This window comes from Solanum dulcamara, chromosome 8, assembly GCF_947179165.1.
Source record: "Solanum dulcamara chromosome 8, daSolDulc1.2, whole genome shotgun sequence".
Taxonomy (NCBI): domain Eukaryota; kingdom Viridiplantae; phylum Streptophyta; class Magnoliopsida; order Solanales; family Solanaceae; genus Solanum; species Solanum dulcamara.
The window spans coordinates 34083076-34108942 of NC_077244.1; positions in this window are offsets into that span (position 1 = coordinate 34083076).

The following is a 25867-nucleotide window of genomic DNA, read 5'->3' on the forward strand; positions in this document are numbered from 1 at the left end:
TTATTTAACTAAGATGAATCCTTGGGGAGATTTTTTGATGGCGTTTCTTTCACTATTTCGTTATTCGTTTACTTCAATTATTTAATTTTCAAAATTCACTTAAATTAGGCAACTTAAGCTTATAGAATAACTTAAGAACCATTCTTGTTTTTTCATAGTTATTGAAAAGCTTTGAATCGATGTTTATGAGTTTGAACTAACCATTTAGTTCAAAAACTTGACTCGATAAACTATTAAGTTGAAAATATTTTCTAGTCATTTTAAAATAAGATTTTTTGTAAGTAACTCGAACTTTTCCAATTAGCCAAATAATTTAATCCTTCAGTCAACCGTGTGTTAGCGGATTCTTTAAGGTACGCAAAACCCTTCTTACAGGATTGTTTGAACCCTTACCCGACTCTGGTTTGTTTAAAAGGTTTCTTTCAAAATTTGTTTTTAAATGGTTTTTTAATTTTCCTAAAATTAAGTGCCGGCTCTAATTATTATTTTTCTAAAATAAATTCAATCTAGTTTCTTGCCAATTTATGGAAAAAGTTTAGAAACTTAGTTTTCGAAATCCAATCATAAAAATAATTTCTACATTTAGTGAGAATGTTGATGAGTGGATCGGGGTCCTAATTTTATCCTCAAGTTGCATGTTTCTGTTGATTCTTTGCATGATATTATGTGGGGGATTTAAATCAATCGATAATGCCTACCAGTATATGTTGTTTATACAGATACTACTTTTGCTATGCCATTTGGGTATAGTCTGATTGCAGGGTTACTAGTGTTTCTTAGGTGAAGGCGACGATGATCTATAACAACTTCTACTCATCTTTTCTTATGGTGGAATTTGTGTCCTATTTCTTTCATAATTGTATCATTTGAAACTCTTATACCTGTTTAAACTAGTTCCTTGGGAGGGTTTTGGTTAATTATACAAAAATGATTCTTATACTTGAGTTTTCATGAATATTTTAAATTGTTAAAGAGATTTCTGATGTTTTATTTATTTTCACGTTGCCGTTTTAAAATTAGATGGTAAGGATTCTCTTATCTACATATTAGAGTAGGTGCCTGCATGATTTGGTGGGTTGGATCGTGACACATTCTTTCTACCACATTCTTAACAATATCACTTGTATACAATATTTTCCAATATCATTTAAATTGTGTTACCCAGATGATTAAGGGCAATAGAAATCACTCGACACTCTTCTTTCCCCCAAGTTTCAGGGTTTAACCACAACAAAGATGCCCCAAGAGTACTATACCAAGGAAAACCAAAAATCCCCTCCACAATCAGAATAATTGTAGGGTATTCCGGAACGCCATAAAACAAATACAATCAACAAACTTAATGCTATCGGAATGCCATAAATTGAATTAATTCAACAAAATTTCATGCTTTTATGTACACACGGCCCCAAACACTACACCAAAAAGATTTTTAGTGACAATTAATTAACGACAATAGCTTAATTCCAGTTAAATATAGTTTTAGAGGAAATTAACACTCTTTGTAAATGTGCCTAAATCTGACAATGGATCCAATGAGAATTAAATTTTATTGTAGTGAAAACTTCTCACCGGGAATCCTCATCCCATAATCTGGCAAAATATTACATTCCTAACAACCTTTAAACTTTTTAGGCTACTTCACATAACTTGATAGATTTTCCTGTACACGGAAAGCATCAATGACGAATCAAATTAATCTAATAAACAAGCATGTTTTATAATGGAAATAAGATGATTTCTATTGTATGGGATCAAAAAATAGTGCATTCTGGGTTCTTGTGGTCTTAAAGTATTTCCGAGTCATGAATTTTATTGGTAAGGTGAAACTATGAGTTATTATTGAAAGGATAATTATTCAAAACTATGTAGAGGTTTACAAAGACCCATTCCTTATGTTTATACATTGGAACTGAGTATGAGGTTAATGTAGACCCCTATATGACACTTGGTGTGGAATGCAGAGACACTGAAATACTTTAAATTAGAAAGCAGGATGCTCTTAGTGGGAGAAACCAACTGGAATATCTCATCCTAACAATCTCGTGGAGATATTGCATTTGACATATGATATGAGGAGTAATAAACCATGGAAACAGATAGATCTCATTTAGATGAATGTGTTCTGACACTAATAAAGTGTTTGATCTTGTGCTAAAGGCATATATTTATGCAGATTCATCTACTATGCATAAACTAATATTTTTGTATGGGCAAAATCATGAATCAATTTTCCTGAGAAATAAAACTTGGCAAGATGTTCACACCAGATCACACATATACCAGTTAGTATGATATAAATAAAAGGCGGTAATTTTTGTATGAGTAAAATCATGATTCAGCTTCCAAAGATACAAAACTTGACAAAATGTTCTATTCATTCGTATAAAAGTTATTATGAGATAAATAAATAAAAATTAGCCTATAAATATAAATAGTGAAAAGTTGGCTTCGTTTAATTCCCTTAATCCTCTAATTTCCTATTATTAATGTTGAGGAAATAACTAACTATACATACCCATCGAGATCAAAACTGTATTTTAATAATATTTAAATTATTTTATAAAATATGTATTACAGAATAGCTATACTACCATGAACTGAACCAGAGAACCCAACACCAAAGAATTCAGAACAAGAACCTCAAACCGAACCAATAGAATCTGACAGTACGTAGGTCAGACCTCTAACCGGATTCTCACCAAAAATATCAAAGTAACTGACAAGAAGTATCAACTTAACCGAGGCCCAACCTCTAACGGAATGATCTTCATAAGTATTAGAATGATTGAGGCCGGACCTTTAATCGGATGCTCTTATAAAATATTAATATGGTCGAGGCTAGAGCTTGAATTCATATGCTTTCCCAAAGTGTCAATATAGCTGCTGAAAGTGCTCCCAATGGTCTTTAGTCATAAATCCCTGTGGAAGGCCGTCCACACCTAGCCAATCAATTAAACCATCTAAGTTGAACCCAAAACCAATCTTGAATAGTAGAACGGAACTAGGTGTCACCGTCGAAACTCACAGATCCGCAAAATTGGGGGACTAAGGATAGAATATCGATAGGGCAAGAGTACTACCTAGCTGAGGCTCAAACTATCAGACTCAATTCTACTACACCAGCCTACAAGGATCTAAGCTGGCCGAAGCAATGTCGGGGAAAAACTAAGGTATATAGGGTCTGAATCATGCATTTCTAAGGCGACCACTGGTCAAACCTAGACTAAGCCAAAACATGCTCCATATAAACAAGAAACGAAGTATTCAAATATACCACAAGGCATGGAGGATCAACAATGGCAAATAACATGCTCACAAGTACCCGATAATTTTCAAAATAGGCCTAAAACATATTTTCTAAATGCCTAAGTATGATTCAATAACTACCCAACCCAAATTTCAACTAATCAACAAGAATTCACATTCTCGAGCACAATCTAAAGAGAAGGAAGTCGTAGTCTACCTATAGGTCGATCATGTGTGCTCCATAATTACAGAACCAGAGATTTCCTCTTCAGAAAGAACTCTGAACGTTGTCACGCTATCAAGAATAGGTACACAACATCAATACGGTCATTTTAACACTAAAATTACTAAAATCATAGATTGATCAATTTCAGAGTCAAAAAAAAGAATGTGGGACCTGCTCCGATAATTTTGAAATTGACTCCGTGAAAAGGTCTTAAATAGCTCTCCGAACTTGTGTTCCAAAATGGAACACAATTTGGTGCTTGAAACAGCCCAAAGAACATGCAAGAATTTCACAAATTAATCACTATTAAAACATATGGAACAACAGCTAAAATAAGAAATTTACCTCCGAAGAAGCCTCCCCAACACTTTTCGATCACTAACCCACGTAGCCACAATAATTACAAACCTACAGAACTTTGAATCACTTAATTCAGATAAGTATTAACAGAGAAAACGTATCACAAATGGGTTGAGTTCGTCCTTGGTCTTTAATTAAAAGACCAACGAACTAGCTTTGGGAACGCGGCCATTGAGGCCTGCAAACGCGAAGCTCAAATGAGGATTGGACCAGAACCTGCTGCAACCTTGAAGTTTGGCATAGTACAACTCTCTGATTGGGTGCTCAAATTTTTTTCGGAATACTGTGTACACAAACGAGATATGTTACCACATTAAATTCGATGTACCGGAATCAATGGCACATTTAAAATTTCCATACGATGTCAATTTAATAAAAAGTCTGTCTCACACCCAAATTCAATTTTTAGTCAAATTTTACAATGGGCCTAGGAATTAGACCGAAGCCTCGAGAAAGCAAACGAAAAGTCGTTGTAGACCAAAATCGACATTTAGAAACTAACCACACTGATTAAATTTTCTTCCAAGCACGTTTTCCAAAAAAATTGACCAAAGTCAACCTTAGGCAAAATTTCAAATGTTAAAACGTCAAATGACCCCAAACTCATGCTGAAAGCCTAGATACTCATGCCGACCACTTTACTAACCTGATTTGGACCTTTGGGAGCTCATCAAACCATCAGAATTCTATTCTGAGGTCGTTTACCTTATGTTATGACCAAAATCAACTTTTCAAGTCTCAAAAGCTCCAAAACAAGAAAACAGGCATAAAACCAAAATCTCTGATTGGGTGCTCGAAATATTTTTGGAATACTGTGTGCACAAATGAGATATGTTACCATATTAAATTTGATGTACCAGACTCAATGGTACATTTGAAATTTCCATGTGTCAATTTAATGAAAAGTCGGTCCCACACCTAAATGCATTTTTTAGTCAAATTCCACAATGGGCCTAGGAATTAGACCGAAGCCTCGAGAAAGCAAACAAAAGGTTGTTGTAGACCAAAATCGACATTTAGAAACTAACCACACTGATTAAATTTTCTTCCAAGCGCGTTTTCCAAAAATATTGACCAAAGTCAACCTTAGGCAAAATTTCAAATGTTAAAACGTCAAATGACCCCAAACTCATGCTGAAAGCCTAGATACTCATGTCGACCACTTTACTAACCTCATTTGGACCTTTGGGAGCTAATCAAACCGTCAGAATTCTATTCTGAGGTCGTTTACCTTATGTTATGACCAAAATCAACTTTTCAAGTCTCAAAAGCTCCAAAACAAGAAAACAGGCATAAAACCAAAATCTCTGATTGGGTGCTCGAAATATTTTTGGAATACTGTGTGCACAAATGAGATATGTTACCATATTAAATTTGATGTACCAGACTCAATGGTACATTTGAAATTTCCATGTGTCAATTTAATGAAAAGTCGGTCCCACACCTAAATGCATTTTTTAGTCAAATTCCACAATGGGCCTAAGAATTAGACCGAAGCCTCGGGAAAGCAAACGAAAGGTCATTGTAGACCAAACTCGACATTTAGAAACTAACCGCACTGATGGAATTTTCTTCCAAGCGCGTTTTCCAAAAATAATGACCAAAGTCAACCTTTGGCAAAATTTTAAATGTTAAAACGTCAAATGACCCCAAACTCGTGCTGAAAGCCTAGATACTCATGCCGACCACATTACTAGCCTAATTTGGACCTTTTGAAGCTAATCAAATCGTCAGAATTCTATTCTGAGGTCGTTTATCTTATGTTATGACCAAAATCAACTTTTCAAGTCTCAAAAGTTCCAAAACAAGAAAACAGACATAAAACCCAAATGAACGACCAGGCAATCGAACAGCCAGTGCCAGCAAGTCATAAATGACATGGGGTTATTGTAGGAACAATCTAAATAACGGAAAGACGACACTAAGGAAAAAAAGACCTAGAAGGTCACTACAGCATCCACTACTAAAAAAGACTTTCATCCGCGAAAGTAAGAGTCAAGAAGAACCTGAAGGCTTAAATAAGTCAAGGAACTGCCACAACATCTCATGCTCGATCTCCCAGATAGCCTCCTCGACTGGAATGTTTCTCCAATAGACCGTAACAAGAAGAATGTCTCTCGATCGCAAATGCCTGACATCTCTAGCAAAAATGGCCATTGGCTTCTATACAAAGTTCAAACGATCATCCAGCTCCATGGAATCATACTGAGCATATGAGACTCATATGGAACATACTGGCGCAGCATCAAAACATAAAAGATTGGGTTGATAGTTGATAGTGCTGGAGATAGGGCTAACTCATAGGCAATATCTCCAACTGTCCTCAAAATCTAGAACAACCATATGTACCTGGGGCTATGCTTTCCTCGCCTCCCAAATCTCACCATTCCCTTCATGGGAGATACTCGAAGAAATACCTGGGAATCAATTGCAAACCTCAACAGCCATCGCCTTTGATCCACATAGCTCTAATGTCTACTCTGGGCTATCTTGAGCCTATCTTGAATAACCCTCACCTGATCTAAGGCATCCTAAAGCAAGTCAGTACCACGAGGCCTAGGCTCCGTAGACTAAAACCAACAAACTGAAGAGCGACAATGCCTTCTATATAAGGCCTCAAAAGGGTCCATCTGAATACTAAAGTGGTAGTTGTTGTTGTAAGCAAACTCCACCAAAGGTAAGAACTGCTCCCACTGACCTCCAAAATCTATAACACAGGCCCAACTAAAATCCTCAAAGACTTGAATAATACGATCTGACTAGCCATCAGTTTATGGGTGAAATGTTGTGCTAAGGTGGACACGGGTGCCTAATTCCTCCTTAAAACCCCTCCAAAAGCTGAAGGTGAAATGTGAACTCTAGTGTAAAATGATAAATATCGATACACCATGAAGATGGACCACCTTCCAAATGTAGATACGAGCCAATTTCTTAGCATAAAAGGAAGTATGAATAGGGAGGAAGTATGCTGACTTGGTTAATCGATCCACGATGACCCAAATAGTGTTAATACCTCTAGAAGTCTAAGGCAAACCTACAATTAAGTCCATGGTGATACGCTTCCATTTTCACTCCAAAATAGGTTAATCATTGAAACTCACCACAAGGCCTCAAATGCTCGGCCTTTACCTACTTGCAATACAAATACCGAGACACATGGTCTGAAATGTCTATCCTCATACCACTTTATCGGTAGTTTTACCTTAAATCACGATATGTCTTAGTTGTGTCCGGGTAGATGGAATATCTGGAAAAATAGGCCTCGCTAAGGATCAACTAAAAAAACCCTACCTCTCGAAACATACAACTAGCCGGCGAATCTCAGAACCCCATCTAAATCTAGAGTAGCCTGCCCATCATCACCTACCAAAACCCTATCACTTAGTGCCACCAAAGACTCATCCTCGAACTGACGACCATGGATCCGATCTAGAAAAGATGATTGAACTCCCAGATAGGCTAATACCCATCTAGAATATGAAATATCAAGTTGTATCATTCAATTGGCTAAGGACTAGATGTCCAAAGCCAACGATCGCTCTGAGACAAAAAAGGAAGGCTAGACTACCCATACTCACTACCTTATATCTCAAGGCATCCACTACTAGATTCACCTTGCTCGAATGGTAGAGAATCAAGAGGTCATAGTCCTTTAGGAGATCAATCCATTGAAGTTACCTCAAATTAAGGTCTCTTTGGCTCATAATATATTGAAGGCTTGTGTGATCAGTATAGATATCAAACAAAACTCCATATATATAGTGCCTTCAAATCTTAAGTGCGAAGGCTATCGCCGCCAACTCCAAGCCATACGTAGGGTAGTTGCACTCATGCAACTTAAGGTGCCTCGGCACATAAACTATAACTCGGCCTCATTGCATCAATACACAACCCTAACCAATGCCGAATGCATCACAATATACCGTGAAGCCCTCGGCCTCAACTTGAAGAGTGAAAATAAGAGTAGTGGTAAGTAACTCCTTGAGCCTCCTGAAGCTCATCTCACACTTCTTTTACCACACAAAAGGAACATCCTTGTGAATCAATTGAGTCAATAGAGTTGTAATAGTAGAAAATCCATTAACGAAGTATCTGTAGTAATTCGCTAACCCGATAAAGCTACAAACCTCAGTAACAGAAATATGTTTGTCCCAATCACGAATAGCCTAAATCTTCATCGGATCAATGATAATACCCTCCATGGACACCAGTGCCCTAATAATAATGTAGACTCAAGCCAAAACTCACATTTTAAAAACTTGTCATAAAGTCACTAATCTCTCAAATTCTAGAGCACTATCCTCAAATGTTGCTCATACTTAGTCTGACTCTGCGAGTATACCAATATGTCATCAATGAAGAAAATGACAAATGAATAAAGGTATGGACTGAACACCTGAGTCATAAAGTCCATGAAGGTGATAGGGGCATTAGTCAACCCAAAAGACATACAAGGAACTCATAGTGGCTATAGTGAGCCCTTAATGCGGTCTTAGGGATGTTTGCTGCCCTAATCTCAGCTAATGGTAACCAGATCTCAAATGAATATTAGTAAATATTTTGGCACCCTATAGTCAATGCACATCCTCATAATCTCGTCCTTCTTCTTCATAAATAGAACAGGACTACCTAATGGTGGCACACTTGGATGGATGAACCCCTTACCTAAGAGGTCCTCATGCTGAACACTAAGCTCCTTGAGCTCTATAGGTGTCATCCGATAAGGTGCAATAGAAATAGGATGGGTGCCAGGCTTTAAATCTATGGGAAAATTAGTATCACACTCTGGAGGAAGGCCAGGTAGGTCTGTAGGGAACACATATGCATAATCTCTAACTAGAGGGATTGATTCAACTGAAGGCCCCTTCATACTAACATCTCGCACATAAGACAAATAAGCTAGACAACCCGAAGCAACCAACTGCCGAGCCCGCATATAACCCCCATCATTATGTGACTATAAGAACCCTGCCACAATACCAGAGGAATGCTAGGCATGGATAAGGTAACTGTCTTGGTGTAGTAATCCAAGACCTCATGGTAAGGAGATAACCATTCTATGGAAAGAATCACATTAAAATCTAACATATATAGCAGAATGAGATCAACTCTAGTATCATAACCCTGGATGTTCACTAAGTAAGACCGTAATACCTAATCCACTACTAAGGACTCACCCACCGAGGTTGAAACGTGAACCAGCTCTGCCAAGGACTCTGACCTCATACCCAATCGAGGAGCATAATAAACAGATACATACAAAGAAAAGGATCTTGGATAAAATAAAACTATGGCAGGCTGGTGGCTTAATAGAAGCATACTTGTAATGACATTGATGGATGCCTCATCCACTACCCTTGCAAAGGCTGCATATATATGGCCTTGAAGCACCTTTGCCCGGTGCATCTGACCTTCCTCCCTGTGCTCCGCCTCTAGCACCCTATTGGCCACCCCAACAATCCTGATCTTGACCACCATCTCTAATTAGTGGGGGCACTATTATCACTGATCCAACTTGGGGGATCTAGTACAATCACCCTTCACCCTCGTTGGAGGCACTCTCTAGACTAATGGTCCAAGTTTTTGCGATCATAGCAGCCCTAAGAAGATAAACCTCAAAGATACGGCCACCACAACCTGAAGAACCTACATTTAATCCCCTCAAACTCTGGCCAGTGCTAAAACTACCTTGCTGATGTTGGCTTCCCTTAGAAGCAAATAATGTCACCTGAACAGACCCACTAGACTAACCCTTCTAAAACCTCTAGAGGGGCCTATCATAAGAGCCCCTGCCTCTAGTCTGGGACCAGCTATAACTGCCATGGTAGCGAGCCCTCTTATCACTTCCCCCTTGGGCCTCGTGATGAATATGCTCTATAGATCAGGCATAATCGACCATATTAAGAAACAAATGGCCTGGTGAAGACTGATGCTCTGTACCAACCATCAGTTGGTACTGCAACCCACGCACAAAGGAACAGACTCTCTACTCTTTCGTGGGTAAGATTATGGTGGCATGGAAGGAGAAGTCATCAAACCTCACCTCAAACTCTGAGATGGTCATGGAGCCCTGCTCCAACCTAGAAAACTGATCATGAAGCATGTCGCTGATGCTTCGTGGTATGAAATGGGCCAAGAAAGCCTCTAAGAACTAATCCCAAGATATAGGAGGTAACTCAGCTATCCTAGACTGCAAGTAAGAGCGCCACCACTGCTTGATTATCCTTCTCGAAATTGATGAGCGATCAAGTCAACTCCTCTCCAATGCACAAGGCCTAAAGTCTAAAGTTGTTCGTGGCATGCAGTTAAGAACTCATGGTCATACCCCCCAATCGCCCTAGTAAATATCAGCGGCAAAAATCTTTGAAATACTCTAAGCGTCTTCGGCTCACGCAGAGGCATAACCCCATCCCCTATATTCGACTGTGTGGCCACATGAACTAGTAGTATTTGAACTTCTGGAGCCACTGCTGTAGGTTGACCCTGCGGTGCTAGAGCTAGAATAAGAGTTGGTATTAGGGTTGGAGCTTGTGCCTGCCGTATCTCCCCTACAACCACTAAAATCTGAGCAAGCATGGCATGAAGGTCTAGAGTTGCAGTTTGTGTGGGTGGTGGCTGGAATGGTCCCAGCCCCATCGGCAGTGGAGGTACAAATGTTTCCTGGGCTCATCCTCAGGCTCTAGAGTCTCCTTTATATAATAAGCCGGTGTTGCAGCCCTCATACAACCTCTAGGTCAGCCTCTACACCTAGTTGGTTCTCTATTTGTGGGCATGGGTGCATCACCTCTGGTTGTTAAGCCATGCGTACGAGCCATCCTGCGAAAGAGTGAATAAAGTAATATTCCAAGGAACCAATAAGACACACATTGCACGAAAGTGAAACAAAAGAGGAAATTTTCCTAATGACATTATGTAGCCTCCCAAAGATAAGTCACGGACTTGTCTACACCAATCTGTAGGACTTTACTAGATGCTAGCTCTGCACAAATAAGATCGGTGAACCTGAGGCTCTTACACCAACTTGTCACAACCTAATTTCTCGAGTCATGATGGGACCTATTATAACCCACCAGTAGGTAAGCCAACCCTAACCCAAAAGAGAAAGTAATGGGCTTAAGGTTAGAACCTAAATAAGAGCAAGCAGTTTAAGGATATACAATATAGATAAGAAAAAACAAGCCAAAATATATATATATAAATTAATCCCTACCATAACCACGATGTCACAAGTACAGAGTTGTCTAACTAAAAGAGTACAAGTCCCAAAAGTGGACCCCAGAAACAAGACTTGTCTCAAAAATAAAAGATTAGTCAAATATATACATATGGAGTCCGGAATAGTACAAAATGCCAAGTGCTCACCCCCATTTCTGGATCATATTGCTGCAAGCTCAAATCAACACTAGACACTGGTTCTCGGACCTGCATCACAAAAACATATACATAATTTAGTGTGAGTACCAAGACAACAGATATCTAGTAGGCATCATAAGCTGACTCAGCTTCACAAGTAAAGCAATATGAAAACAAGGAATAGAGCAAAACAAAGGTTAGGAGAGGAATCCCAAAGTAAAGTAATGAGATGCTCACGAGTGTAGAAAAGACCCTAACTAAAGTAATCTACAAGCTAACTACACCTAACTGGCCCTCATGAGCTAGAAGGCACATCCGTGCACAAGTTTAAATAAAAACCCAAACATACCCCCATAAGCCTGATGAGTACACATAATAACTATATTACAAACAACTGAACTTAAAACCCAATACCAGAGAAAGCAGAACTAGAACCTCAAACCAAACCAGTAGAATATAATAGTACGAAAGCTAGACCTCTAACCAGATGCTCACCAGAAATATCTAAGTAACCAACCAAAAGTATCAACATAACTGAGGCCGGACCTCTAACCAAATGATCTTCATAAGTATCTAAATGATTGAGGCTTTAACTAGATGCTCTTCAAAAGTATCAGTGTGGTCGAGGTCGAAGCTTGAATTTAGATGCTCGCCAAAAGTGTTAATATAGCTGCGAAAAGTTCTCCCAATGGTCTATAGTCATAAATGTCCATGGAACTCCATCCACACCTACCCAATCAATTAAATTTTAGTTGAGTTGAACCTAAAACTAATCTTGAATCGCAGAACAAAACTCAGTATCACTGTTGAAACTCACAAAGCCACAGAATCAAGGGAGTAAGGATAGAATATCTATGGGACAAGAGTACTGCCTAACTAAGGCTCAAATTATCAGACTCAAGTATGCTACACCAATCTACAAGAATCTAAGCCGGCCAAAGCAACGTCGGGGCAAAATTAAGGCCTATCATGTCTGAATCATGCATTTCTAAGGCGAGCATTGGTCAAACCTTGACTAAGGCCAAAACATGCTCCAAATAAATAAGAAACCAGGCATTCAAATATACCATAAGGCATGGATGATCAATAATGGCAAATATATGCTCACAAGTACCCAATAATTCTCAAAATATGCCTAAAATATGATTTCTAAATGACTAAGCATGATTCAATAGCTATCCAGCCCAAATTTCAACTAATGAACAAGTATCCACATTCTCAAGCTCAATCTAAAGAGAAGGAAGTCATAGCCTACCTGTAGGCCAATCACATGCGCTCCACAATCAAAGAACTGAAGCTTTCCCCTTCCAAATGTCTTCTGAACGCTACCATGCTATCAAAAATAGGTCCACAATATCAATATGATCATTTAAACATTAAAATTACTAAAATCGAAGATGGGCCAATCTAGGAGTCAAAAATAGGAATGTGGGATCCGCTCCAATAACTTCATAATTGATTGCAAAAAGATCCTAAATACCTCCCCAAACTTGTGTTCAGAAATGGAACATAATTTGGGGCTCGAAATAGCCCAAACAAGCACATGCAAGAATTTCACAAATTAATCACTATTAAAGCTTATGGGACAACAGCTAAAACAATAAATTTACCTTCAATAAAGCCTCCCCGACACTTTTTGATCACTAACCCATGTAGCCACAACAATTACGAACCTACAGCTTTTTGAATCACCAAATATAGACAAGTATTGAAGGAGAAATCGTGTTTGGAAATATTACAAATGGGTTGAGTTCGTCCTTGCTCTTAATTAAAAAACCAGGAACACGACCTTTGCAAATACAACTACAGAGCACGTAAAGCGGAGGTCACAAGGATTGGCCTTCAGAAATGTGAAGGGACCTCCGCGAATGTGGATGGAAATTGCCTTGGCCTCCGCAAATACGGCAGGAACCCCACAAACATAGAATGCAATCTCACAAGCTTCCACGAATGCGGTTGGGGTTCCGCGATCGCGGAGGTCTAGCCCGATGGCTTTGGTGAATGCGGTCTTGAGCCAGTGAATGCGAAGCACAAATGTCACTTGCACCAGCAGCTGCTGCAACCTTAAATTTTGGCATTGTCCAAGTCTCCGACGGAGTACTCGAAGTTAGTTCAGAATCCCGTGCGTGCAAATGAGATATACTAACCCACAAAATTTAGCGTTCTGAACTCAATGTCGCATTTAAAATTTCCTTACAAGGTCATTTTAATGAAAAGTAGATCCCACACCTAAATATCTTTTTTAGCCAAATACCACAACGGGCCACAGGATTAGATCGGAACCCTCGAAAATAAAATGTAAGGTCATTCTAGATAGAAATTGACATAGCAGAACTAACCACATTGATAGAATTTTTATCTAAGCACGTTTTTGAGGAATGTTGACCAAAATCAACCTAAGAACAAATTTAAAGAGTAAACCGCCAAATGGCCCCAAACTCCAAACGAAAGCCTTGATACTCATGTCGACCACGCTATTAGACTGATTTGGTCATTTCAGAGCTGATGGAATATCAAAATTATGTTCAGAGGTCGTTTACTTGATGTTATCACTGAAACGGGCATAAAACTCAAATGAACGACTATGCGATCGAACATTCAGTGCCAGCAAGTCATAAATGATTGGGGTCACTATAGGAATGCTCTAAATAATGTAAAAAAGGCACAAGGCAAAAATTTACCTAGAGGGTCATTACAATCTACCACCCCTATGTGTAAAGAATAATAAAATTAAATAATTACAAGTAAATCCTTTAAAGTTGACAAGAAACAACAAATGAGGGGCATATTTTAATGTTTAAAATTAATTTCATTTTAAGCAACCAACTGAAAATTTTGAACTTTGGTTAGTTATTAGCAAACTTACAATAAAGTCATAAATGACTAATCTAACCCAAATAAAAATACAGACATCCGACAATCAGAAATTTATAAAAAATTAAATTAAAGAAGTCTAACAAAGAGAATACACACAAAAAATAGAAAAAAAATACAATATACACAATTACACATCCTTCTTATGTCTTTAATTACAACAACATAGATGGGAAAAAGAAATATAGAATCATTACTTAAGTATAGAATGAACATGATAATCTTAGTTAGGGGTCTCATAAAATAAAAAAAGATGATTTTTATAGATAAAAAATGAAGTAATACCAAAAGATATCTTAAAATTCTAAATTAAATATTTGGAGGTTAGGATTACTAAAGGATGAGAGTTATGGATATTAAAAGTGTAACAATTGAATAGGTAATTAGATATGAGTTATGTAGGTGAATACTCAAAGCAAATAAAGAGAAAATTAATAAATAAATGAAGAATAGAGAGAAAAAATCAAAGCTAAGAAACTATGTAAAAAGGGTACATGGAGAAGATAGTGAACTAGTGAATTTAAATTAGCAATGCTTTAAACAACTTTAAGTTTTTATCATGTAAGCATTAATGAATTTAAATTAGGAAAGGTGGAGACATTCTTTAATGACAATCAAGAAGGCATTATCAATGTGCATCTTTCAAACCATGCTTTTAGAGAAATTTTAGTGCGCTAGACTATTCTTTTATATTTAAAATTTCAACCAAACAGCTTTACAAAACAAATTTCCATATGCCTACAAGCAAAAATAGAATTTTCACACACACATAGGTAGTTTGTAAATAAACGCTAGAATATTTTAGTAACTAATTCTAAGAGGAAACACACATTGAAGGAAACATTAATAATGAATTGAAGGAGGAGAAAAAACTTTGAAATAATGTCATCTAACTTTTTCCTTCCTTATTATACAGTTTTTAAAATAATGTGTTATATGTTATGTTAATAATAATTACAATAAATAAGAAGTTATAGAAAGTTGTGGAAAAAGAAAAAATTGAGTACTTTATGTAGAGATTTTTGAAATTATTAATTTAAGCTAAATGTCATTACATCATCATTATTATTACTTGTTTAATTAGAAATGTATTCAACGAAGTTCAAAAGTCATTAACATTTATGCAATTAAAGTGATATGATTTAATGTTTAAATAATTAATTATTTTAACTTTGAAACTTTCCACTTTTAATAACACAGAAAATACATAAATGCCTTTGACTAGAAGCAGACACATCAATCGGAGGTGTCTGCTTCTAAACTTCTCTATAAAGTAAAGATAAAAGTTTTTTGACAATTTTATTTATAACATATGTAAAATCGTGATCGAAGTTTTAACTTTAAAACTTTCCACTTTTAATAATATAGAAAATACAAAAAAGCCTTAGGCTAGAAACATGCACATCAACCGAGAGGTGTCTGCTCTTAATCTTCTCTATAAAGTAAAAAATAAAAATAAAAAAAATAAATATTAGTATTAATATTAAATTAATTAATTCTACTTTCTTTTAGTAATTAAGTTGTTTTCTAGTTTATTTTTGTGTCCACCTTCTACGTGTTTAATGGGGTCAAAATTAGAATCAAATAACAAACGCCCAAAGTTTACCCTTTGCAGCCTTTGTTATTGTCTATTTCATGTTATCTTTATGCCCTACAGCTTAATTGACTCGTTCATTTCGAGGAGAATTCCTTTGAGACTATAATATTTTATTGTTAATTCAGACAACAAATTTCAGTTTATAGGTTGATACTAGAATTTTTTTTCCAGAGCAATTTGACTGAAACTTTCGCTATTTCAGGTAGTGAAGAATTTAGGATTTTTTTAGGTTAGTTTTTTTTCCACCCATTATGTAAATTGTTAGTGATCTAACACTTGCTTTGGTGAATATAGTAAAGGGCATGAAAAAAATTGTGCTAGTAACCTCATGCATTGCTCTTTAAGTGGCTTTTCAGTTAATGATGTTTCTTATAATCTAATTGTAATGAATAATTGGAATAAATTGGGTGTTAATATGATATATTTTGTTGAAATAAATTGGGTGTTAATATGATATAATTTTTACATTATCTGAGTGGAATTGGGTTCTTGAAATAGAGCTAAGATAATCCTAGTCCCTTTGATATTTGATTTTTCCAATAGTCAACATGGACAATTCAAAATATTATTTACTATTGAAATAACCATGTGCAGTAAATCTAGTATATATATATATATATATATATATATATATATATATATATATATATATATATATATATATTAACACACATATAAAACATGTACATTAAACTACTAAATTAAAATGGAGGGAGTTGCAATAATGATTATTATTATATTTAGAAGTATGAAGAATAGAACAATTAAGGGAATAAATTTTACATCTAAATAATAACGAATATATGGCTTACTATTCTCAATATTTACTAGACTTTTTTAGAATTAGAGTTTCTACTGAAATAAAGAGACACTGTCACCCCTCACTTTTTATTTTCGGTTCTCAGTTCTTTCCTTTCTCATTCCTTACCCGGTAAATTTCTTTTTCATTTTTTATTTTATCTTTTCCATATTCATGATTTCGGCTTTTTTATTAAACAAGTTTATGGGTAGGTGTGTTGCACATGGCTCCCATGTAAGTTCTTATTGATTCGTTAGAACTCTATGAAAATAAGTGTGTAATTAGGGGTGACAAAATCAAACACAATCCGTCTAACCCACCCAATCCATTTAAGTTTGGGCGGATTATTGACCCACCAATTGATTAGCTCAACCCCACTCATTTCAATCCATTAGAAATTGGACAGATATATAATCCAAATTGGCTCATGAGAAGTCTTATCAAAATATTTTTAAAAACGTTTTTAAAAATTTTGATGTGTTATATATTGTCATAATAAAGAAAAAATGAGTTTATTAGGTACTAAAATATTTTATAATTAAACTTAGTAAAAAAATATGATTGAGTTGGGTCTTGACCCGTTTGTTTTCTAGACCGATTATAACCCACCCAAATTTTACCAACCCACCCATTTGCCACCCCTACGTGTAAAAAATAATAAAATGCAATAATTACAAATAAATCCTTTAAAGTGTGACAAAAAACACCAAATAAGGGATGTATTTTAATGATTAAAATTAATTCATTTTAAGCAACTACCTGTAAATTTTGAACATTTGTTTGTAATTAGCAAACTTACAATAAAGTCACAAATGACTAATTTAACCTAAATAAAAATACAAACATACGACAATGAGAAATTCATAAAAATTAAATCAAAGTTTAATAAAGAGAATACACACAAAAAAAATAGAGAGAAAAAAATAAAACATGCACAATTACTCATCCGTTTTATGTCTTTAATCACAACAATATAGATGAGAAAAAGAAATATAGAATTATTACTTAAGTATAGAATGAAAATGATAACCTTGGTTAGTAGTCTCATAAAATAAAAAAGATGACTTTATTTTAACGACCTGATTTCTCGAGTCATGATGGCACATACTATAACCCACCAATAGGTAGGTCAATCCACCCGAAACGACAAGTAATGCATTTGAGGGCAGAAACTAAACAAGGCAATTCTAAGATAAATAGAATAGATAAGTGGAAGCAACCCTATATATATATATATACATACAATAGAAGATCCCTTCTAGAACCTGGAAGTCACAAGTACAAAGCCAATAACAAAAAATGAGTACAAGTCCCAAAAGTGGACCATAGAAAATGGATTGTCTCAAAATGCAAAAGACTAGTCAATATATACAGATGGAGACTGAAATAGTACAAAGCGCCATGTGCTCACCCCGTCTCCGGATCAAACTTGTAATGACCTTGAGGGTGATTTTCGAAAATTTATACAAAACACGCGTGAATAGTAACAAACGTGAACAGTAACACGCGTGAACAGTAACTTTTTGGGCAGAAAATGCCCCTTTCTTCCCATTTCAATATTTTTCATCATTTGTTTGAGTTCTTGAACTCCTTGAGGTGATTTGAGAAGAGATTTTCGAGGCAAAGTATTGGGTAAGTGATTTTTGACCTAAAACCTTCCTTTTTCATTAAGTTTTTGACGATTTTAACTCTTAAATTTTAGTTTCAAACCCCAAAAATCTTTATTTCTTCCCTAATCCGAATTTAAGGAAAATTGTGATTTTCAACTCATTTTGAGCTCTATTTTTATGGGTTTTTCAACCATGAGTTCCTTATTACCAATAGAATGGGATTGTTCAATAAATTTCCAGATTTGACCTTTTTCGAAAATAGTTAATTTTTGGACCATTTTACCCCCGGTTCTGAAACCTATCAATATGGGTATCATTGGACTCCTTGTGACGTGTATGTTTCATTGTTGATAGTGGGTTGTCATTCCGGATGCTGAATTTGAGAGTTGCTTGTCCGGTAGAGGTATTCTAGTGCGGTTTCGGCAATTGAGGTAGGTTTGGCTATCTTTCTTTGAGATTGAGATGGGATAATTAGTCATTCATATGTTATAGACTTTGGGATGGGGTTGTAGTATGAGTTGAGAATGTTATATATATTGTGATGTCCGTGTGGGGGCTTATTTATTAATGTGTTGCCGTGTGGGGGTTTATTCGTATTACATAGCCCATGTGGGGGCCTTATTTGTTATCTTATTTGCTTTGAGAGCATGTGATTTGTGATTTGTGATTTGCCTAAGAGAGAGGCTTGAGTATATTATTTGACTTGTGATGCCGCCTGAGAGATTGAGTTGGGTTTTTTTTAGCATACTTGAGTATTGAAATATTGTTGAGAAAGGGGTGAATATTTAAAAGAAAGTGTTTCCTTCCCGTTACTATTTATTGAGGGTGAATATCATGTGTAGGTTAAGTTTTGAGAAATTTGAACCTTATACCACATGTGAGTTGAATATTACTTCCATGCCATATGTGTTTTGATGCATTCATCCTCATTCATCATATCATGAAACATGGGAAGTTGAGAAATATGGAAATTCTTTTTGAGAAAGAAAATGAAACACCTTTAAACCTTTGTATCTTGAGTCCCTGACCGAGGCAATTTTCCGGCAGGGTAGTGGATGCATTGTGATCTCAACCTTTGTATCTTGAGTCCCTGACCGAGGCGGTTTTCCGGCAGGGTAGTGGATGCATTGTGATCCCTTGACCACGAGGAGGTGGCAAGGATAATGAGATATTGTGATTGAGGTATATGGTCTACGAGACCCCCATGGGTCCTGCTTGGTAGCACAGCTCGGCAGGTGTATACGACAGGCTGTGCGACAGTCTTGATTCCACCGTACCACCACATCATTGCATCATCATACTGCATTGTATTGCATTGATATTTGTGCTGCTTGAATTATTCGATTAATTGTGATTATGAGTTGTTATGATGGGTTTACTTTACTCGCGTCAATATATATATAAATTGGCGGCACCGATGCCAAAGTGGGACTTTTCTGTATGCAGGTGGATGCATTCCTTAGTTTATTTCATAGGTTAGATTAATTCCTTATACTCAGTCAGCTAAAACCTACTGAGTACATGTGAATTGTACTCACCCCTACTTCTGTGTCCCTTTTTGATGCAGATACTAGTCGGGGTACCCCACGTGGCAGTTAATATTCTAGCGGATTGTGTATTCTCAGATTAGTGGTGAGGTCCCAGAATTCGGATCGTCACTAGTCTATCTTTATTTTTCAGTCTTTTGTATCATTCAGAGACTTATGTTGTATCTTCAGATTCGAACCTTGTATTAGATGCTCTTTATACTTATGACACCAGGTTTTGGGATAATTTCTTCATTGTTTTTTTATTTTTATTTAAATCGTGGCATCACTTTCCCCTTTGGGAGTCTTGTATGAGTTTTATTTTTAGGGTTACACATCAGATTGGGTTTTGAGATGTGTGCCATCATGACCTCAGTTTTTGGGTCGTGACAAAACTGCTGAAGGCTCGATATCAATGCTGGCCGCTGGTGCTCGGACCTGCATCACGAAAAAAATACAGAGTGTAGTATGAGTACCAAAATAACAGGTACCCACTAAGCATCATAGGCCTACTAAGCATGAAAAGTAAAGAAAATATAAAAATAAGGAATAAAGCATAAAAAAGGTCAAGAGCGGAAAGATATAATGTAATAATAATATGCATACGATGTACAAAGGACTAACTGAAGTAATCTACAAATTAAACTACACCTAACTGTACCCCCATAAGCCCAGAAGTTAAACTCGTTCGCAAGTATAAGTAAAAATCTAAACGGATCCCCATAAGCCTGACAAGTACACATAATAGCTATGAATAAAGAGAACTAAATATGAGGACTCAAAATTGGAGTGTACCAAACTAGAACCTCAACCAACACCAGTAGAATCTGACTGAACGGAGGCCAGACCTCGCACCGGATGCTCCCCAAAAGTATCCAACTACAAGTACCAAGTAACTAAGGGTGGACCTCCAATCGGATGCTCTATATGATTATCCGAGGGATCGAGGTCGGAGCTTGAATCTGGATGTTCTTTGAAATATTAAAAAGTTCGAGGCCGGAGCATGAATCTGGATGCCCAACAAAAGTGCCAATGTAGTTGCTGAAGGAGTACCAATCAATCCATAATTATAACAAATATGGAACGCCATCCATACTTAGCCAATCAATGTGATTCCCGAGGCTGAATCTAAAACTAACCTCCAATGGTGGAATGAAATCGGTGTTGCCGACATAACTCGCAAAACTGTTGACTCAAAGAAATAAGGTCAAACTATCGTCAAAGCAAGTGCATCACCTAGCTAAGGCTAAAACTATCAGACTCATTTCTTTTATACTAGTCTAAAGAGATCTAAACCAGTCGAAATGACGTCGGGGCAAACCTAAGATCTATCGGATCCGAGTCATGCAGTTCTAAGGAAAGTACTAGTCAAACCTAGGCTAAGGCCCATAATACTAGTACAAGGCATGTTCACAATTACCCGATAATCCCTAAAATAGGCCTAAAACATGAATTCTAAACACCTATGCATGATTCAATAGCTACCGCCCTAAATTCCAACTAATCAACATGCAATCACATTCTCAATCTCAACCTAAAAGAAGGAAATTCGTAGCCTATCCGTAGGCCGAACACGCGATCTCCAAACTACTCCGCTGGAGCTTTTCCCTTCCAAACGACCTCGAATCACTGCCACGCTATCAAAAATAGAATCACAATATAGTTACGGTCATTTAGACACTAAATCCACAAACAACGAAGATGGACCAATTTTAGAGTAAAAATGAAAATATGGGACCCACTTCGATAATGCTAAAATTGAATCCGTCAAGAGGTCCTAAAACCTACCCCAAACTTGTGTTCCAAAATAAAACACAATTTGGAGCTCAGAATAGCCCAAACAAGCACATGCAAAAATTTCACAAATTTATCACCATTAAAGATATATGGCAATAGCTAAAACATAATTCTTACCTCCAACGAAGCTTCAAATATAAATTCCAACCACCCCAACACGTAGCCCCCAAGAATCACTAAAATCAAACCTAAAATAGCTGAGATATCAAGTCTCAAAAACTCCCAAAATTAAGTTCACAAAAAGGGTCATGGCAGCTGGTATTTCACAAAATTTACCTCAAACAGAGACCCCAAAGTTTTTGAGCTCACCAACGCATTCCTTGCAAAATAACCCACCAGATGGACCTTCAAATCACTAAAATTGGACTTGAAATGAGAGAGTTATGAAGGGTTGAAGTTAAGAAATGAGGCTGAAATGAGCTTGCACCAGTTGTTTATATCAGCTGAAAAGCTAATTTTTTTGACAACATTAAAATCTCCAACATAGTGCTCGGGATTCATTCGAAATCAGAATTTCCGTACGAGGTCATTTTGACTAAAAGTGGGTCCCACACCCAAGTGTCATTTTTTGCAACCTTTTACAACGAGGATCGGGATTAGATCGGAAGACTTGGGAGGCGAACAAAGAGTCATTCTAGATCAAATTTGACATTCCAAAACTAATCGCACTGGCAGAATTTTCATCCGAGTGCATTTTCCAAAAATGTTGACCTAAGTCGACCTTAGGCTAAATTTCAAAGGTAAAATGGCAAATGGCCCTAAACTCGTATCGAATGCCTCGGTACTCTAATCGACCATTCTACTAGCCTAATTTGTCTATCCCGGAGCCGATGGAACCATCAGAATTCTATTCTGAGGTTGTTGACCCTAATATTTTGACTAAATTCAACTTTTCAAGTTTTAAAAGCTATAAAATGGAGAAACGGGCATAAAATCCAAATGAACGACCAGACAACCGAATAGTCAGTGTTAGCAAGTCTTAAATGACTTGGGGTTGCTATAGGAATGCTTTACAATGAAATAAAGGCATTAAGACAAAAACGATCAGGTGCCAACCCCTCCTGAAAAGTCCTCCAAAGTTGGATGTGAAGTATGAGCCCCGATCAGAGATTATAGAAAAAGGCATACCATGAAGATGAACCACCTCCCGAATATAGATACAGGCCAACCTTTTAGCACTATAGGAAGTATGAGCAAGGAAGAAGTGTGCTGACTTGGTCAATCGATCAATAATGACCCAACTATCAACACCTCTAGAAGTGCAAGGCAACCCCAAAATGAAGTCCATGGTGATATGTACCCTTTTCCACTCAAGAATGGCTAATCTCTTAAATTTACCACTCAACAATGACTAATCTCTTAAATTTGCCACCATGACTCAAATGCTCAACCTTCACTTGCTGACAACTCAAGAAACATGACACATAGTCTGCAATGTCTCTACTCATACCGCTCTACCAGTAATGCATCTGCAAGTCATGATACATCTTAGTAGTGCTCAGGTGAATAGAGTATCTAGAATCATGGGCCTCGCTAAGGATTAACTGAATCAAACACCCAACTCTCAAAACACATACACAATAATCAAATCTCAAAACCCCATCTAGATTGAAGGTATCCTAACCGGCGTCACCTCCCAAAACTAGATCCCGAAGTGGTATCAACTCCTTATCCTCGAACTGTCGACCACAAATCTGATCTGATAGAGCTAGCAGATGCCTAGAATCTGAAATATCAATTCGAATCAGCATGTTGGCTAAGGAATGGATGTCCAATGCCACAGATCGCCCCACAGTAGAAAGAAAGTCTAGACTACCCATACTCACTGCCTTTTGATTCAAGAAAACCGTTATTACATTCGCCTTGCCCGGATGGTAGAGAATAGAGAGGTTGTAGTCCATCAGGATCTTAATCAAATGGAACTGCCTCGAATTAAGATCCCTCTAGCTTATAATGTACTGAAGGCTTACATGATCAGTGTAGATCTTGCAGTGAACTCAATACAGGTAGTGCCTCAAAATATTAAGCACAAAAACTACTACCGACAACTCCAAGTCATGAGAGGGGTAGTTGCACTCATGTAGATTAATCCGCCTCAATGCATATGTTATAACCCAACCACGTACATTAACACACAACCTAAGTTGACGCCTAATACATCATAGTACACAATGAAGCCCTCGCCCTCAACTTGAAGAGCCAATATAGGAGTGGTGGTAAGTAGCTCCTTGAGCTTCTAAAATCTCGACTCACACTCCTTAGACCACTCAAAAGGAACATCCTTATGAGTCAACAAAGTTAATGACGCTGTGATGGTGGAGAAGCCCTCAACAAATCAATGATAGTAACTAGCTAGCTCGACTAAGCTATAGATCTAAGAAACAGAAGTAAGTATGGCCCAATATCTAATAGCCTCAATCTTCGTTGGATCTACCATAATGTCATCCTTGGACACCACGTGCCCCAAAAATGCTATAGAATAAAGCCCAAACTCTCACTTTGAGAACTTTGCATAAAGTCATTGATCTCTCAAAGTTGGGAGCACTAATCTCAAATGTTGCTCATGCTCAATCCAGCTCTGCGAGTATACCGAAATATCATCTATGAAGACTATGACAAAAGAATCAAGGTATGGCATGAACACACAGGTTATCAAGTCCATGAAGGCAGTAGGGACATTAGTCGACCAAAAAGACATCACTAGAATAGTACAAAATGCCAAGTACTCACCTCGTCTTTGGATCAGACTGCTCTAAGCTCGAATCAAAGTTGGCTGCTGGTGCTCGGACCTACATCACTAAAGCAGATGCAAAGGGTAATATGATAACCAAAATAATAGGTACCCAGTAGGCATCATAGGCTAACTTAGCTTGAAAAGTAAAAGCAATATGGCGAGAAGGAATAAGACAGAACAAGGTCAAGAGCGGAAGTCTAAAGTAAAGTAAGGAAATATAGTGCACACGAGTGTAGAAAGGACTGATTAAAATAATCTACAGCTAATCTACACCTAAATGGACCCCTAAAAGGTACACTCGTAAGTTTAAAAAAATTTGACCAGACCCCCATAAGCCCGACAAGTGCATAAAATAGCTATAACTACTAAGAACTAAAATTAAGAACCCAAGACCGGAGAATATAGAACCAGAACCTCAACCCAATTCAATAGAATCAGGCAGTATGGAGGCCAGACCTCCAACTAGATGCTCAACGGAAGTACCTAAGTAGCAAATCAAGTATTAGGTAACTGAGGCGGACCTCTAACCGGATGCTCAACAGAAGTATCCAAGAAATCGATCAAGTGTCAAGTAATTGTGGTCGGACCTCTCGCCGAATGCTCTTTATAAGGATCCGAATGTTTGAGGCCGGACCTCTAATCAGATACTCATCGAAAGTGTCAATACGGTCGAGGTTAGAGATTGAATTCCGATATCCAAAAAGGTGCCTAATATAGCTACTGTATGTGTTCCCAAAATCAATAGTTGCCAAACTCCATGGATCATCTTCCACACTTACCAAATCCAAAAACCATCTGAGCTGAATCCAAACCAATGTCAAAATGCAGAACAAAACCTAATGTCACTGCTTAAACTCGTAAAGTTGTAGAATCGGAAGGTAAGGATAGAGTGTCATTGGAGCAAGCGTACCGCCTAGATAAAGCTCAGACTATCAAACTCAAATCTACTACATCAGTCAATAAGGATCTAGGCCCACCGAAACAACATCAGGAAAAACCTATGGCCTATCAGGTCTGAATCATGCAATTCTAAGGCAAGCACTAGTCAAACCTAGACTAAGGTCAAATATGCTCCAAATAGATGATAAAAGAAGTATATCAATGGCCTCTGAATATTGTCTTGCTATTAAAAATAGATACACAATGTTAATATAGTCATTTTAACATTAAAATTACTAAAATCAGACACAGACCAATTTCAAAATAAAAAATGAGAATGTGCGACCCAGTTCAAAAATTCTAGAAATTAACTTTGTAAAGGGTCCTAAACACTACCCCAAACTTGTGTTCCAAAATGGAGCACAATTTGGGGCTTGAATAAGTGGAATTAAACACATGCATCAAATTCACAATTTAAGCTCAAAACCCCAACAAGGGTAGTCGGTTTACAAGATATTTTACCTCAAACGAAGATTCTAAATCACTTTACGAAGCCCCCAGCACCTTCTCCTAACAATTGCCCACAAATCAGCCTTTGAATAACCAAATTTTGCCTCAAAAAAAAAGAGATATGATAGTTTAAAGTTGAGAAAATAAAAAATTTAAAGTTTAAACCAACTCCCAGGTGTCGTAAAAGCGACCACAAAGTTCTCTTAAGTTACCCCCACAAAAAGGCAGGCATCGCTTTTACGACCCTAGGAGTGGCTTTAGAGACCCCTACCCATGGTGGCCTGGTTGCTTTAGCTACTCACTTTTTGCTTTAGAAACCAGGTGCCGCTTTACTGATAGCACCAGATACAGTT